This window comes from Lathyrus oleraceus, chromosome 1, assembly GCF_024323335.1.
Source record: "Lathyrus oleraceus cultivar Zhongwan6 chromosome 1, CAAS_Psat_ZW6_1.0, whole genome shotgun sequence".
Classification (NCBI taxonomy): Eukaryota; Viridiplantae; Streptophyta; class Magnoliopsida; order Fabales; family Fabaceae; genus Lathyrus; species Lathyrus oleraceus.
Genome location: NC_066579.1, coordinates 295,111,036 through 295,128,267, shown reverse-complemented (window position 1 = coordinate 295,128,267; position 17,232 = coordinate 295,111,036).

Sequence of the window (17,232 nt, the reverse complement as noted above, 5' to 3'; positions counted from 1 at the left end):
TCAGTGTAATCCTCAGCAGAATGAAGATTTAAGGGGTGTTCTCAGGAGTAGAACATTCATTTTCTTCAGTAAGTACTTTCAGAATTTGATCATTGTTAGTGTTGATTCTCAATGCAATTTTCTTCCCCAGCAAGGTGATTGATGTTCTCCCATTGAAACTCTGGTGTCAACGGAATTTCTGCTTGGTTTCCCCAGTAGATAACTCCACACAGAGTTTCTCCAACATTGTATTTTCTCCAGCAAAATTTCATGAACTCCCCAGCAAGTCTCTGGGATCTTCTCATTCCCCAAAAAGTCTTCTGTCAGCCAAGAGCAGCTGAACATGCAGTTATTCCCCAAAGGAAGCAATTTGTTTATTTCCCAACAATTTGCATCAACCAAGAGTAGTTGAATGCATTAGTTTCAGCCAAGAGCAGCTGAATACTATTTTATTTTCCAGCAGTTTACTTCAACCAAGAGTCGTTGAATGCATCAGTTTCAGCCAAGAGTTGCTGAATATGACATCTTTAGCCAAAAGCAGCTGAATATGATCATTTATTCCCCCAGGAGTGTCTTCCTTCAACGCAGAACGTCTGAAGACCAGTGGTGTATGTTACCTTATAACAAATCCATCCCAAAGTGTCTACCGTCAGTCAAGAGCAACTGAACATGATTCTCTCATCCTTAGTAATTTGCATATCATCTAAGAAATCAATAACATTTCTCATTACATTTACATTCAATGATTAAGGAATCAAGAGTATTTCTTAACTCATCTTCATATCATCTGAGAAATCAAGAGTATTTCTCAATTCATTTACATTCATGATTAAGGAATCAAGAGTATTCCTTAATTCATTTGCATATCATCTGAGAAATCAAGAGCATTTCTCAATTCATTTACATTCATGATTAGGGAATCAAGAGTATTCCTTAATTCATTTGCATATCATCTGAGAAATCAAGAGCATTTCTCAATTCATTTACATTCATGATTAGGGAATCAAGAGTATTCCTTAATTCATTTGCATAGCATCTGAGAAGTCAAGAGCATTTCTCAGCATATTTACATTAATGATTAAGGAATCAAGAGTATTTCTTAACTCATCTACATTCTCATGATTAAGAAATCAAGAGTATTTCTTAACTCATACATAGTTCATTTGCATTCATGATTAAGGAATCAAAGAGTATTTCTTAACTTATCTTCACAACATTTGAGAAATCAGGAGCATTTCTCATATCATTTATCATCCGATGATTAAGAGATCAAGAGTATTTCTTAATTCATCTGCATTTTCATTCATCCATATGATGATTAATAGATCAAGAGTATTTCTTAATCCAATCATCTCTAAGGAGTCAAGAGTACTCCTTAGCATCCATCTTAGTTATCATTCATACAGTTGAGAAATTGAGAGTATTTCTCAATTCATTCGCATTCATTTTTAAGGAGTCAAGAGTACTTCTTAACCTTCATTTACATGCATATCGCCCGACAATTAGGAAATCAAGAGTATTTCTTAAATATCGTTGCATTCATTTGCATTATTGTCTGTTGATTAAATCAAGAGTATTTCTTAAATCCGAGTGCATTCAGTCATAACCATAAGCATATCATTCTTCTACATAAGAGGGAAAAATTTGGGTCTGTTTAGTATTTAAACTATCTTTCACCATGATTGATTTGAAGAAGAGTTCTTCATATCCTCTAGTTAAAGAAGTTTAAATAGGGGCAGCTGTCATACCCTAAATTTTACCCTGAGTTTTTCACTCGTATCAACATAGCATGAATCGATCCAGTTTGTCATGCATTTCATTAGTTAAAAAGAATTTATCAAGATTTTAGATAAAAAGTCAGAAGTTTTGGCATTTTATCTTATCTTAATAATCTTCATTCATCATATGTTGATTAAGAAGTCGAAAGACTTGATTTCTCGATCTCAGTGCATCATTCATTCAATTACATCTTGTTTCAGAGGTTCAGAAGGTGAGAATTAAGAGCGTTGTCGTTGTCTGAATATATGTATAGGTTTTGTTTGTGTTTGAGAATGAGAAGCAAATGGTCCAAGGGAGATTCATCTGCGTCTAATTGTTTGTTCGTATTTATTCAGTCAGTGAATCAGTGCATTCACTGGATGTTTGCATTTTATACTTGTCACAACGTGCATTTTGTTCCGCATAATGTTTAAAATATCAGCCATATAATTTTTTCGGATCTACAGACAGACCGATCAAATTGTTTCTCAACTGTACGTCGAATTAGCGGGCAAAAAAATTTCAAAATTAAGCTTTCGACATCAGTTTTATTGATCTATGATTCATGTAGTTTAACTTGGCGTGCTCGGTTTTTTTAATTTTTCGACTACTTTTTCGGTCGCATTTTAAGTCAGCTTGAGCCTTTTAATCGGACGATTTTTATCTCAAAATTTGATCCAAACTTGTATGTTTCCGAGAAGTTTATTTCGCGGCGGTCATTATAACGCATTCATTTTAATTTTTCAATCATTTTTTTCACCCGATTTCTCAATTCATTTTCATCCATTTTTTTTTGTTTTTTTTATCAAATTAATCTTAACAAATTTTAGATTTTTTTATCTAGTTAAATTAATTTGTTTTGAGTCATTAAAATTATTTATTTGTGTCATTTTTTTTAATATGGTTTTTAAATATGTATATGTGTATGCTATTATTACTTTTAAAAATTGAGAGAAAATATCTCTTTTCCTCCACCACAAGGATTAAACACGTAAGTGCATCTCTCAACACATATCTCTCTCACGTTGAATTGGCAAATAGGACTGCTACATCTTTATATAAAAATAACACTTCTTCTTCTCCTTTGGACAAGACAATCTTTATTACCACAAAGGACAATTACAGTAAAACCAAAACTTCATCACAAACCTTAAATAAAAAAAAAACTTCTCACAATTGGAACAACTAAGCATATATAGCATCATCAAGACACAACACAACCATTGCATTCCTTCAAGAGCAAACAACAACAAGCAAAGTTCAAGAATGTGAAAATAGAACAAAGAAGAAGAATAAAGTGTAAAACAGAATCTCCGATTGCATCCTTACAACTACAGCACGGAGAACCAGCATCACACCTATGAAACTGGCGACGACGCGGCTCCTATAGCACCACATTCAGGAAATGTGCCGCCTATCCGGTTCGTTTTTTCTTATTCACATTTTGCTTCATTCTACTTTTGCCTTTTACATTTGAATTAATATGCAAATTTGGTGTTGATTTTTGCGAGAGAAATTTTTATTTACCGGTATTGTTCATCACCTCTTGAAGAAGTATAAAAGCTCTTTAAATTTGATGTGTTTTCCGAAACCATGAGAGAAATGGCTATGTTGTTGTTTGTAGTTTCCATGTAACTATATTCTTGTTTGATTCCATGCAGAGAGAGTGGTTCATACACTCCATGTTTTTTCTTTTAATCTCTAAAAAATAATAAGGAATAATGATGTGTGTTGGTTAGTAATGTGGGGAAATGGCTATTTCCAAAAGAATGAAGAAGTTGGTGTACGTGGACAACTTCTTTACCAATAAGTTACTTTCATTTTTAATTTTTTTAATTTTTTTAATTTTAACTTTCTCTTATTTTATTATTATTTATGTTATTTTGCTAAAAATTAGTTTCTTGGTTTTAGACTATTGGTCTACAATTAGGCCCAAGTTTTTTTAGCCTTTAGATTTAGAAATATTAAAATACGAAAACATTTTCATTTTTGATTTATTAGCCTTATTAAATTAAAAAAATACCAAAAATAGGTCTTTCATCGAGTATGTTTTTTTCTTATTTAACTAAAAAATAAAAATACCGAATACAAAATAATACTTTTCAAAATCAAATTCAAATTGAATACAAAGTCAAGCCTTGCCCCCGCCACATCCAAACTATTTTCATAAGTCAACTTCAGACGCTTGATCCAACGTCAAGTCGTCCTCTATTTTCAAAAGCTTTTCACAATAAAAATGGAAGAAACTGATTAAGTTTAGACTTTCTCTGTTTCGAATGTTAGGATACTGTTGTAGAGCTCAATGTTCAAACATTCGTCTTCCATATTAAAATACAATAATTACTAGAATTGTGTCATTTCTCTTATAGAAGAAAAAGACTGATTGGGTATCGACCTTCTGTTTCCCGATTATTTGGACACTGCTGTAGAGCTCTATGTCTGATTAATCGTCTTCCGTTAATGAACTTTGACCTAATTTGCCACACATTTTCATAATACATTATTGGATGAAAAGAGAGTGATTAGGCTTAGGCCTCTTCCTTTTCGGGCATTCGAGTACTGCAGTAGAGCTCCCTGCTTGGATGCCTGCCTCCACTTAAAATCAACTCAAACTCATCAAACTTGTTTTCCGCCCTTGTGCGACTCCGAAAACATTTTCAGAAAAGAGTATGCAACATTTATTTTGATGCGAAACAAACAAAGACTTCAGCCTCCAAGAGTGAGCAGCAAGTAAAGGTTTAATCGCTCAAATGTGATCCAAGAATCACTCTCTTTAAAAGCAATCTACCCATAAGTTCTCTTTGGGTAGAACTACGTTTGCCTTGAGTTCTTCATAGCACCTGAAGATACGTAGGAGCAGGATTGCGAAATCTTGTCAGGCACATTAGTATTAAAAAACCTTAAGTCTTTCCTTTCTTTCTTTCTCTTTTCTCACTCTATAAATAGAAGTTCACAAACGATATCACGTTAACACTCTAACACGAAACTAACTAAATGGGTCCCATCGAGTACGATGGATGTGAGGGGTGCTAATACCTTCCCCTTGCATAACCGACTCCCGAACCCGATTTGGTTGCGACGACCATTTCTTTTTTTATTTTTTTATTTTTGTGGGTTTTATCGATATTTCCCTTTTCCCTATTTGGGAATAAATAAAGTTCGGTGGCGACTCTGTTTTATTTATATTTCGAGTGTTCCCTACACTTGGGTATTTTTCGCGCCGCGAAAATCCCCCACAAAGATTATTTTTTCATTCATATCATATGCACCATGAGGTCTCTTAGGGACCAAAATTTGCTTCTATATGTTGTTATTTAAGTCCATTATGCTGAGTTGATATGAAGACTTAAATAGGGGCAGCTGTAAGACCCCAATTTTGAACCTAAGATCCCTAGTGATATCTCATCATTGGCATTGGCTTTGGGATCACACCTTGGCATCCTCCTCACCCCTCATTCATTGGGTTTGTATTGGGAGAGATCACCAAGCACATTTAAGTGTATCATACTTTATTTTCCTTTGTTTACTAACCAAAATATCCAAAATATGATATATATATATATATATATATATATATATATATATATATATATATATATATATATATATATATATATATATATATATATATCTTTGTTCTTTTATAGGTAGTGTTTACATCCATATGTGCCTTATCAAGCTCACAACTAGGGTTTGAGACCCTCAAAGAAAAGAGATCAATCCAACAATGATTCACTTTCGTTCTAAACATCATATATGGATCCCCATGTTCTTCATTTGTCAATTTGATCAAGAATTCATCAAGATTTTGAAGCTTGTTTGCCTTGGAAGCCCTAATTCATCTGGGTATATTGTGTGACTTCCTTAGTAAGTTGCTTCAAAAATTGATCAAATATATCAAGGGATACTTCATTTTACATCAGCTTAAACATATATGATCCTCCATGAGTCCCAAAGATCAAGAGAACTTCAAGTTTCCATGTTGGTTCAAAGAAGTTGACCAAAGAAAGTCAACTGGTCAAACAAGGGTTCCTTAGACCCTATCTCCTATAGATTTTGTCATATGAAAATGATTCCAAGATACAAGTTACTTATTATGACATTCCAAACAACTTTCATGTTGTCATAAAGAGTTAATTTTTCTTGGAAAGTAATTTTTTATGGTGAAAGATTATAGGTCATTTTGTATGTGCCCTAGTTAGGAGGTCAACTTCCAAATATCATAACATGCTCAATTTTTATGATATCAATGACATCCAAGTTTCATGATCAATTTAAGGATGTCTTATCCAACTTTTATTCTTTGATAAATGGAAAAATCTACTTTCAAGGGCATGTGCCAAGAGGAAATATTATATGTCATTTTGGGCCATTACCATTGAACAAGCAATTTTCCTCAACATCTAAATTTCATAACTCCCTCATGCCAAATCCAAATGGTGTAAAATTTGTGACCAAATTTAATAGGAATGAAAGATCTACAACTTTTGTGAAGAAATCATTTTCATTTGAAGCTCATAGCAAAGGTTATTCATGGTGGGAGGAATGGTAATTTGACTTGGGACTTACAAAATTTTCAACCATGTTTGATTTCTGAAACTTACACCTCAAAATTCATCATGATACAATCTCCAAATGGAAATGTGTTCAACATCAAAGTTGTTCCCCTTGATGTCACCTTTCCAAATCATCCAATATCACTTTATTTGGACAAGAATTAAGGGACTTGCACATGGTTCCTTTGTTGGTTTTGTTTTGGCAACTTTCACATTCAAATGATTATTTCCTTTTGCATGCTTCCATGTGATGATTTCAGTTCCAAGTGTGTACGCATTGGAAGTGGATTGCATCATTGTTTGGGCCTAATCCAATTCCCATGCACCCATGCACCAATGTTGCTAATTTTGACCAAAATCGAAATGGTGCAAAACTAAATTCCATAGCCTATAAATACAACTGCATTTCCTTAAGTACGAGACACACACCCTGCCCAAGCCTTTCTAAGCCATCTCAGAACCCTACTCCATAGAATTCCTTGAAGATTTCTTTGAAATCGAGTTTGAATTTCTCCTTCTGTTTTGAGATTCAAACTCCAAGGATTCATTGCCATTTTCATCTCAATTTGTCATTGCAAGCACAAGGAAGAAGAACCAAGTGGATTCACATTGATATCAAGCCAAATCACTGCTACCCAAAGGTGATTTTTCCAAACTTTAAACCTTCGATTCTCACTGAATTCTCCTCTATTCTCTTAGATTATTGGTTGTTTGAAGTCCTACCAGTGTAGGCAACAAGGAAGACGAAAAGAATGTGCGGTACTACTAGGAGAGATTTAAGAAGGTTGAAATTGAAACCCTAAGTGTGAGTAAGAGAAAATCGTTTGTAATTGTAAGGTTAAGACATACTAGGATAAGAGAAAATCGTTTGTAATCGTTAGATGGTAACATAATGCGGTTTGGTTTGGTTTAGTTCGGTTTGCAAAATACAAACCGCAAACCAAACCAAACCAAACCGTGCGGTTTTGTTAAAAAATGACCCAAACGCATCTGAACCAAATGCGGTTTTTTGCGGTTTCGATTTGGTTTGATTTGGTTTGCAGTTTTCGCATCTAACCGCAATATGTTATCTCAGTTTTATGAAAAATCGACATAAGTATATGCTCAGGGTTTGAGATTCGATTCTCAGCTCCTATCGTTTTATGTTTTATACGGAACAAATAAGGCTCCTTTAATTTTTATATATTTTACATCGAATATGTCACCTCGGTTTTCATTAAAACCGATATAAACACTCCTTAATTTTTTATTCTTTTTGGAACCAAAAAGGTGCCTTTATTTTTTATAGAGTTTACGTCGGATATGTTGCCTTGATTTTCAATATAACCGTGATAAATACTTTTTATATTTTTTATTCACTCAGTGTCTACCTCATTCACTTCTCGAGCCCTAGCGAAAGAATACTTCTTATCCAGCCAACAAAAGAACACTTATTCTCCAAGGAGCCCTAGCGAACCAAAAAACTTTATCACCATTATTCTCTAGTATGTTATTGTTATTGTTATTATTATTGTTGTTGCATTGGTCCATTATTGTTGTTCTTGTTATTCTCCATTACTTTTGATCTTGTTATTCTCTTTATATTTTTTATTCCCTCAGTGTCTACCTCATTCACTTCTCGAGCCCTAGTGAAAGAACACTTCTTCTCCGACCAACGAAAGAACACTTATTCTCCAAGGAGTATGAGAATGGAGGGAAGCTTCATTTTTCTTAACAACATAAACAGAACCCTAACGAAGAGTGCTAAACAACGAGAGCCATAAACACATACCATCTTCAATACGAAGATGTTATGTATTTAGGAGTCTCATTTCTTGTTTATAGACCCAAATCATTTTCTTTTACTTCTTCTTCAGAGATCTGGTACGTCAAACATCACTACTAATATTTTTTTCATATTGTTGTTGTTGTTGTTTTTATTGATGTTGTTGTTGTTATTTTTGTTGTTGTTGTTGTTATTATTGTTGTTGTTATTTTGTTGTTGTTATTGATGTTGTTTTGGTCGATGTCGTTGTTCTTGTTATTGAGACCATAAACCCTAGAGATTATATATTGACATTTTTGTTATTAATATTGTTGTTGTTTATTGACGTTGTTGTTCTTGATGTTGTGTTTGATGTCGTTGTTGTTTTCTTATTATTCTTGTTGTTGATATTGATATTGAGATTATGTTTTTTGTGATTCTTTGTGCAACTCTCATCTTGTTCCATCTAGTTGAGTTTATTATATCTAATGTCGATTGTTTGTTTCACTAACCCCTCTTTGAACACATAACCTAGTAAATTGACTTTAGAAATAATCATATGCAAAATTATGTTGTATCTGAAACTTATCTTACACTAATTAATGAATTTTTAGCATTCTGCAACTCATCATTCATCTTATGTTATTTTGTTGTTAAAATCTCTCTAATACTTCTAGTTTTTCTTCAACTTTCTTCCATATTTGTTTATTTTTCAAAGCATCAAATTTTATGATTTCAAGAATTAATTAATGGAAAAGGAAGTGTTGAATAAAGAACTTAAAACGTTAGACAGATTTTAACAATAAAACAGCGTGATAAGAATGATGAGTTGCAGAATGCTTTAAAATCATAATCAATGTAAGTTGTTCTTCAAATATAACACGATTGTTCATATAATTATTTCCCTAAACAAATTTTAGAAGTTATATGTTCAGTATAGCGTTTAGTGAAATGAGCAATCCACATTAGATTTAATAAACTCAAAAACTGTTTTACCCCTCAACTTTATGAGATAAACGAGGTGAAAGTATGGTATATCCGTTGGCGAAATTAAAAAACCGAGGGGACATGTGTTTTCACCATTTCAAAAATCCAAAAAAGTCTCACTGGGTATCGAACCCATGACCTTTTCACATACCCGTCGGTTTTTTAAAATCGAGAGGTAAAATTTTCACTTTTCATGACGCCCGAGGTTAAATATGTTTTTTTAGTAGTGTGGTGATTTTAGGGGATACATGGTATAAGAAAAGTGAGTATTTTGATAGATAATTGATATAACCTTAAGGGTTATTTAAAAAATAGCATATGGACCGATATTATAGTATTTATTATTAATTTTATGATTATTTTTACAAGTATAGATGACCATTTATTTTGTTTGGTTTAATAATAATATCAAGTCTTTATGTAAACATAGGAAGTGTTTATTGGTCCATAGTATAAAATTCTAAAAACGAAATGGCTTAGATATGCTGGTGAGCATTTCAGGGGATTTAAGACACAATTCACATATGATTATATTAAATATCCAAATGATGAATAAAAGTCTTCATATGTGAAGTATCTATTTATTGAAAAGAAAGTTTGGGAGGATTTTTGATCGCTCGACTTTATGAGTCGAATTTGGGGTACAAACTGCAAGTGCACAGTTCTATCGCGTAGTTTTAAAAGATATCGATCCCACAGGGACTTATGAATCGATATACCGTTTTCTAAGGTTACTTCGTAAAGCTAAGGCAGGTAATACTTTGATTGTTTGGGGGAAAGGCTAAAACTAAAATAAGATCTAAAATAAATATCTAATAAGCGGATATCGGTATGCAGTTTGTCGTAATTAGGGAATCAATTCTTTATTGGTTTCTTGGTTTTAAAATAAATCTTTTCAAATGACGCTATTGATTAAAAGTTTTATCTCAAACTCTCGCTCTGTTGAATAAACTATGATTTTATATTAATGTAGCTGTCACTTATAGTTAAGTCAAAAACCACTTTTTGAAAACAATAGAATCCGTAGAAACTCTTTTTAAGAAAACACTAATCGTTTAAACACCCTTATCAAACTCTCGCTCTGTTGACTTAGGTTATATAATTAAATTCAAATGCTTAACTCTCGTCCTCACATTCATTCTTTAAAAATACTTTTTGAAAAAGGTTAGAATTTAATTAACTCTAAAAATTGCTCTCGCCCTGATCTAGAATTAATGTCCAATTTACACTGTCCAGTCAAAACCTCAAACTCTCGCTCTATTGATTTTAACTTCTTTATGTCTTTTACTTTCGTACAAAAACTTTGTTATTAAACCTGTAAATTGAGACCGTAAAAAGAGTGATTTTAATTTTAAACTTAATTAAACCAACTTAGTTTTAATTCCTTCATTTCGCTTACTCTACATACCGATACCTAAATAATTTAGCCAGACATACTAAACAGACTTAAATAAATATCATGCATAAACAGATTCATCTCAGGCAAATAATATAAATAAACAGTAAAACAGGGCATATATAAATTCAAACAATAATTAAAGAACCTGAGAAATTAAATAGCAGTCTTGAACACTCCACCACAGGTCGGTTGGATCTGTTCTTGAATTTTTCAATCAGGCAGGAAAATAAAAGCGAAGGAATAATAAAAAAAACTAGATTCTAACGTAAGGTTAGATCCGGTAAAAGGTACACAATAGTTTCTGGTGTAGAAACTATTGTGCGAAAAAGAATTAACTAAATGCTAAAAAGGGAAATAGAATTGCAAAAGAAAACAATATAAAAATTGTAAAAGTAGTACTGTAAAAAAAATATATGCTTAAGCTGCTGGAAAAAGAAAAATGCGAACGGCAAAGAAATCTGGAAAAAGTGTCGAAGCGTGGAACCTCTGCAGGGTTTGCAAAGCTGATATTTATACTGGTACTTTCTGTAACGGTTTCCAAAAGTAGTCCGCGTCAAGGGGTCTTGACGTAACGAAGGGTTAGGCGTGCAAATAGGACTCAACGTCCCTGAAGGCAAAAATATAGGGGAATGGTGTGACGTCCGTCACACCATGTGTGACGCTCGTCACAGGAGTGTGCAAGGCGTGACGCTCGTCACAGCCTTTGTGACGCTCGTCACAGGCACAACGCCTGTGCCTTCTTTGGGCTGGGCTTTGGCTTTTGATATTTGTTTCCAAAAACTTCTTTTTGCACCTCCTTTTCTTCCCTTTTTTACTTGTGCTTCAAATAAACTACCTGAGATAAATAGAAAGGAAATACCGAGTAATATCGAGTAAAATGAAATAAATTGAAGCAAATAATAATATAATTTAATTGAATTAAGTCCTAAAATATGATATAATTTCATGTTATCAAACTCCCCCATACTTAGATCTTTGCTTGTCCTCAAGCAAAATACAACATAGAACTTGTTTTAAAAATTTTAGCCAGATGAAATTTCAAAACACACATCAATTCGTACTAGGTTTCATGTAAACCTTGTTTAGAAGTAACTTGAGTTTAATCTTGACATCAACAACCACCGTCACAACCTCAGATAACCTCACCTTATGCAAACCAGTTCAAGTAATGCCATTATAGCTATCCTAGATCCTTTACTCTTATTTCACCCGTTTTCATTCTAGCGAAATCACATTAAGCCCTTTATCTTTTCGCGCACATAGTGGAGTAACCGGTTAGTGATTCTGATCCCTTTTTAGCTAGAAGTTCTGGTACGTAATTCGGATAACTTCGTTATTCAGTCCATTGCAAATTGCGGAGGATCGGACCGTAGTCCGCCCTACCAAGTTCAGTACCAGATACCTGCTAAACCAACTCATAATGGATCTCTCATATTATGCTTTTGTATGATCTGCAACCTTTAGATTAAATGATCTGGTAAGGATCACCTAACTTAATTAGTGCATATCCTGATATATATAATTTTTTTTGTTACTATGGGAATCATTCACTTATATTCATCGGCTCTCCACGTAGTTTGCTATTAAGATGATGCTGACTTCTCGTATAAACTACTTGGGGTTACTATAAAACTAAAAGTTCAAGGGATTGGTATAATAGGTACTTATCCTGATCTAACATGTTGAGGTTCTTAGAGCGTTGTTATGGTAATAATTTTTGTTTTGATTTCACTCAAGTTTTATAAAATAAGTGACCTTTATACTTATTGAGTGTGATGAATTTTTGTTATGGCTCATGAAAATTGAGGGGAATAGATAATAGAAAGTTTTCACACTAGGGACTTAACTTAAAATAAATCTATATTATAATAATATTTTTTTTTATAAGGGAAATAACAATGAAAAGAAAGATACATACTTGAAAAGGAAAGAGGAGGATAGAAAGAACATGGTTTTCCCCCCCATACTTGAATGAAACATTGTCCTCAATGTTTGAAGGAAAAAATGAATTACAAAAAGAAAGGGAAAAACTAAAGTTAAGGTTGCCTTCCGCCTCTTGTTCTTGGGCCTGGTGATCGCTGACGTAAGTCTAAGTTGTCGAACCTGCTAAACAGCTCAGTGAACCGCTGATCGGTTATGGCATTCCTCTCTTCCTGTTGTTGTTGCATTTGGCGCATCAGGTTAGTGTTAGCTAGAGAAAAGAAAAACAAGAGTTTTAGTCAGGATTTGGCCAAATGCCGAAAGAAGAAGTGAAAAGTTTTTAATAGATAAAAATAAGAATGAATACCAAATAAAAGTTAAAAGAATAATTAAGGAAGAAATAAAAAAATATAAATATGATAATAAAAGAAAATAATAAAATATTTGTGGGTTGTCTCCCACTAAGCGCTTTGTTTAATGTCGCAAGCTCGACATAAAAACAATCAATTATAATCAATAAGTTCTTGAGGCATTTCGTCTAAGTGCAAGACTTGCGAATCTTCAGTGTTTTCTGCATAGTGATAATGTTTTAGACGTTGCCCGTTTACGGTAAATGATTCCATAGATTTGCCTTTAATTTCTACTGCTCCACTGGGAAAAACATTGGTGATTTGAAAAGGACCTGACCATCTAGATCGTAGTTTTCCCGGGAATAACTTTAGCCTGGAGTTAAATAAAAGGACTGTATCGCCTTGTTTGAAGATTTTCCTTGATATGCGCTTGTCATGCCATTGTTTTGTTCTGTCTTTGTAGATTCTGGCATTTTCGTAAGCGTCTCTTCTGAGTTCCTCTAATTCGCTTATATCAAGGATTCTCTTTTCACCGGCGGCTTTATAGTTTAAATTTAGATTTTTAATAGCCCAATAGGCTTTATGTTCTAATTCTACCGGGAGGTGACAAGATTTTCCATAAATGAGCTTAAATGGGGTTATCCCTATGGGAGTTTTGTAAGCAGTTCGGTAAGCCCATAAAGCTTCTGGTAATTTTAATGACCAGTCTTTCCTTGAAGTGGCGACTGTTTTCTCTAGTATCTGTTTGATTTCTCTGTTAGACACTTCCACTTGCCCACTGGTTTGAGGGTGGTAAGGTGTCGCTACTCTATGTCTTACGCCATACTTAAGCAGTAGTTTTTCGAGTACCTTGGATATGAAATGCGATCCGCCATCACTGACTACTATTCTTGGGACACCAAACCTTGGAAATATTATATTCTTAAAGAGTATGTATTTGTTGGAGAAGCTATAGCTTAAATCCATTTCGATACGTAGTCAACTGCCACGAGTATGTATTTGTTACCGAAAGAGGATGGAAAAGGTCCCATGAAGTCTATTCCCCACACGTCGAAAATCTCTACTTCCAAAACGCCCTTTTGTGGCATCTCGTCACGTCTAGATATGTTTCCTGTGCGTTGACATCTGTCACATTTCTTAATAGCTGCATGTACATCCTTCCATATATTTGGCCAATAAAAACCGGCTTGTAGGATTTTAGAGCAGGTCTTGGATGTACTTGCGTGTCCATCATAAGGAGCGGAGTGACAATGTTGGATTATATTTTCTACCTCTTCTTCGGGTATACACCGACGAAAAATACCATCGGGGCCTCTTTTAAAAAGTAAGGGGTCATCCCAGTAATAATGTTTTATGTCATAGAAGAATCGTTTCTTCTGTTGGTAGGATAAAGTAGGTGGAACTATTCCGGCAGCTAATCCAAAGTAGCTATAAGTTTATCGTACGAGAAATCATCGTTAATTGATGTTCTTTCCGGTTCAAGGTTCTCAAGTCTAGAGAGGTGATCTGCTACTACGTTTTCAGTTCCTTTCTTGTCTTTGATTTCCAAATCGAACTCTTGTAGCAACAGGATCCACCTTAGGAGTCTAGGTTTAGCATCCTTTTTTGTTAAGAGGTATTTGATAGCAGCGTGGTCGGTGTAGATGATTATTTTGGCTCCGACCAAGTAAGAACGAAATTTATCTAGCGCAAATACTACTGCTAGAAGTTCTTTCTCGGTTGTGGCGTAATTCATTTGTGCTTCATCTAGAGTTCTACTTGCGTAATATATAACGTGAAGCTTTTTATCTTTTCGTTGTCCTAAAACAGCACCTACAGCGTAATCACTAGCATCACACATTATTTTGAATGGTTCGTTCCAGTCTGGTGTCTGCATTATGGGCGCGGAGATCAGTGCTTGTTTAAGCGTTTGAAATGCTTCTAAACATTTATTGTCGAATATGAATTCAGCATCTTTCATTAATAACCCGGTCAAAGGTTTAGTTATTTTAGAGAAGTCTTTAATGAATCGTCGGTAAAAACCGGCATGTCCTAAGAAGCTTCGTACTTCTCTCACAGTTTTCGGGGGTTGAAGATTTTCGATTACCTCTATTTTAGCTTTGTCTACTTCAATTCCTCTGTTCGAGATGATGTGTCCTAAAACAATTCCTTCTTGTACCATAAAGTGGCATTTTTCCCAATTAAGTACTAGGTTTACTTTTACACATCGTTCTAGAACTCTTTCTAGGTTTTCAAGGCATTCTTCAAAGCTTTGTCCGCATACGGAAAAGTCATCCATAAATACTTCCATGATGTTTTCTAGAAAATCGGCGAATATTGCCATCATGCACCTTTGGAAAGTTGCAGGAGCATTACACAAGCCAAACGACATTCGTCTATAAGCGAAGGTACCAAAAGGGCACGTGAATGTTGTCTTTTCTTGGTCATCAGGGTGAATTGGTATTTGAAAGAAACCTGAGTAACCGTCTAGATAGCAGAAATGTGAATGTTTTGCTAATCGTTCTAACATCTGGTCAATGAATGGTAAAGGGAAATGATCTTTTCGGGTTGCTTTGTTTAGTTTCCTATAGTCAATGCACATTCTCCATCCCGATTCGATTCGTTTGGTTATAGTTTCTCCTTTTTCATTTTCAATGATTGTTATACCTCCTTTCTTTGGTACTACGTGTACAGGACTAACCCATTTGCTATCAGATATAGGATATATGATACCTGCCTCTAATAACTTGGTTATTTCGTTCTTCACTACCTCACTCAGGATCGGGTTTAGTCTCCTCTGGTGTTCCCTAGAAGTTTTACAGTCTTCTTCTAGCATGATGCGGTGCACACAAATAGAGGGACTTATTCCTTTAAGATCGGTGATGTTGTAACCTAGTGCGGTTGGATATTTTCTTAAGATATGCAGGAGTTTTTCTGTTTCGAGTCTTCCTAGGTCAGCATTAACTATCACTGGTCGTTCAAGCTCTAAGTCTAGGAATTCATATCTCAGATTCTTGGGAAGTGTTTTCAGGTCTAAGGTTGGTTTCTTAAGGCATTGCGTAGGGTCCGATGTTATTGCTAAACATTGGTTAAGTTTGTCTTCTACAAGATAGTCAGATGATTTGTCTTTTTCTAACTCCGTTTCTTTTATGCATTCATCGATGATATCCATGAAGTAACATGTATCTTCTATTGCAGGTGCTTTCAAAAATTGGGAAAGAATGAACTCAATTTTCTCTTCTCCTACTTCAAAAGTGAGTCGTCCTCGTTTTACGTCTATGATTGCACCGGCAGTTGCTAAGAACGGTCTTCCCAGTATAATGGGTGTAACTTCATCTTCTCTAATATCCATAATTATAAAATCAGTTGGAATGTAGAATTGACCTATGCGCACTGGAACGTTTTCAAGAATTCCTACAGGATATTTGACGGAACGATCTGCTAGTTGCACAGACATTTTAGTTGGTCTTAATTCTCCCATTTCAAGTCTCTTGCATATGGGTAAAGGCATAACACTAATACCGGCTCCTAAATCGCATAAGGCTTTGTCAATGACAAATTTTCCTATGTGACATGGTATAGAGAAACTACCTGGGTCTTTAAGTTTAGGAGGCATATTTTGGATTATAGCGCTACATTCAGCGGTGAGTGTAACGGTTTCGCTATCTTCAAGTTTCCTTTTATTAGAAAGAATTTCTTTTAAAAACTTGGCATATGAGGGCATCTGCGTAATAGCTTCTGTAAACGGAATTGTGACGTTTAATTGTTTTAGTAGGTCGACAAATTTTTTGAATTGGCCCGCATCTTTGGTTTTAATAAGCCTTTAAGGGTAAGGGATAAGTGGTTTATAAGGTGGTGGAGGTACATAAGGTTCCTTCTTTTCTACGGTTTCCTTATTACTCTCTTCCTTTTCCTTAGGTTCACTTTCCTTCTCAGTTGACTTTTTAGAATTTTGGTTTTCTATCCTTGGGTCAGACGGTCCTTCCACTTCTGTTCCACTTCTCAGTATAATTGCATGAGCGTGGCTTCTTGGGTTAGGTTGGGGTTGGCCAGGAAATGTACCAGTTGGGGCAGCAGTAGGCGCTTGTTGTTGAGCTACTTGTGAAATTTGTGTTTCCAACATTTTGTTATGAGTAGCCAGGGCATCTACTTTACTTGCTAGTTGTTTAATTTATTCGCCAGTGTGTACATTATGGTTTAAGAAATCTTTATTGGTTTGTTGTTGAGAAGCTATAAAGTTTTCCATCATGATTTCCAAGTTGGATTTCCTAGGGGCGTTATTGTTAGGTGTAGATGGAATCGGCTTCTGATATCCCGGAGGTATAGCTGGGGCTTGATTTGGAGATTGTCCAGGTGCGTATAAAGCATTATTACTCTTATATGAAAAATTGGGATGATTCTTCCAATTTGAGTTATAGGTGTGCGAGTAGGGGCTTCCTTGAGCATAGTTTACTTGCTCCGCTTGGATTCCTGTTAGGAGTTGACAATCTGCAGGAGTGTGACCTTGGATTCCACAGACTTCGCAATTCTGAGTTATGGCAACTACGGTGGCAGGAGGTG